We start from the raw sequence: 1775 nt of genomic DNA, 5'->3' as shown, positions 1-1775 counted from the left end.
AATAAAACTGAATCACTTTGCTGTACACCAGAAACTAACACATTGTAAATCAACTATACTTCAATTTTTAAAAAAGAAAAAGAAAAAAATCTAATCAACACACACAAATATTTGGCTTTGAACGTGGCGGGCTAATTCTTTCTAGTAGAAGCTCCATTTCCCCAGCATTGACCTTGTAGAAATAACAATTGTAGCTCCCCTTCCTTTACTGTGATACAGTGTATAGTTTATAAAATAGTTTTCTGAGTTCTGCTAGTCCAAGTCAAGGCTATTCTACATTTGTAGTTGCTGACAGCAGGTTGGTTTTGAAACATTTTCCCAAATATTCATGTTTAATCTGAAGTTAAGAGCCAGACGGAGAGACAGGCTGTGATGTCCTGTGGTTCCTTTTGGCTGAGGAAACAGAGAATGAGCAGCGACCGTCTTAAGGACCAACATTTCTGGTAAGGATTTCTTCGCCTTAGACAAATACAAGAAATGGGTTTAGGCATGAGTGGGTCCATCCAAGGGTCTCAGACTCTGAGCCCTATAGTGATTAGGACATGAGAAAGTGCCTCATGCTACCTGAACTTATGCAAGATTGGCTTGTAAATTTGAACACTAAATTATTCATTTTCAGTGGGGAAAAGACCTTTCCACTATTTGTGTCTAGTTCATTTTTAAGCACAGTGTTTTCCCAGGACCAAAATGCCTGGAAACCACTTTGGTCCCCAGAAGGTGGCTGGCAAGCATAGACTTGGGGAGTAAAGAAAAACAGAAGGTCTTAAGAACAATTTTCTAAAAGAATATGATGACCTTTCTCACATTTTTTTGGAGTGGTATCTATTGAGGCAAAACTTGACCTTTTAATTCTTGCTCTATGGTATTGATTTGTGGAGGGAGGAAGTTTCTGGAGAAGGAGTGGACCTATTTGTGTACGGAGCCTGGGAGCCTTCTAAGAGTGAAGCATTGGAGACGAGAATTCTTTCTTTGAGGTACAGAGTTCTTAAAGCCTCTTTGGGTGGATCAAAAAGGCCCTGATGAAGGCTTACTGAAGTTGGTTAGACAGAGGTAGAAAGAGATGGAGCAGCGCCCTCTCAGAGCCCTCCATTCTTATCCCACCTGAGCTGGTTGTTCTCCAGGCTCCCTGCACATCTCTCTTTCTAGAATTTCTTTTGTTTGTGCTCCTGGATTGGATCAATATCTCCTAGATTCCTTGTCTTCCTCTTTATTGATTTACTTCTTCATTTGGGTCCCCCCAAATACATTCTCTAGTGACTTCCTAAGAAAGGTTTATGGGTAACAAGCTTTTTAAATATTATTCTTTGCATGTTTGAAAAATATCTTTAGTCTATCTTCGTATTTGTCTGAGATTTTGGCTCAGTAAAGAATTCTGAGTTGAAAAATATTTTCCCTCATAATTAAAAAAAATTTTTTTGGTTTAAATATTTATTTATTTATTTAGGCTGTGCCAGGTCTTAGTTGCTGCATGCGGATTCTTAGTGGCAGCATGCATACGGGATCTAGTTCCCCGACCAGGGATCGAACCTGGGCCCCCTGCATTGCGAGCGTGGATTCTTACCCACTGGACCACCAGGGAAGTCACTTCCCTCATAATTTTGCATGTATTTTTCCAGTAGTTTCTAGAGTCCAGTATTGCTACTGAGAAGTTCTATGCCATTTTGACTTTTATTCCTTTGTAAGGGGTTTATGTTTTTCCACTCTGGAAATATTTAGGTTCTTTTTCATATCCCTGGTGTCCTTAAAAATCCATAAGGGTGTGTGTCAGTGTACTT

Source organism: Physeter macrocephalus, chromosome 21 (assembly GCF_002837175.3).
Source record: "Physeter macrocephalus isolate SW-GA chromosome 21, ASM283717v5, whole genome shotgun sequence".
Classification (NCBI taxonomy): Eukaryota; Metazoa; Chordata; class Mammalia; order Artiodactyla; family Physeteridae; genus Physeter; species Physeter macrocephalus.
The sequence above is the reverse complement of the archived record's forward strand: the minus strand, read 5'-3'. Positions refer to the sequence as shown.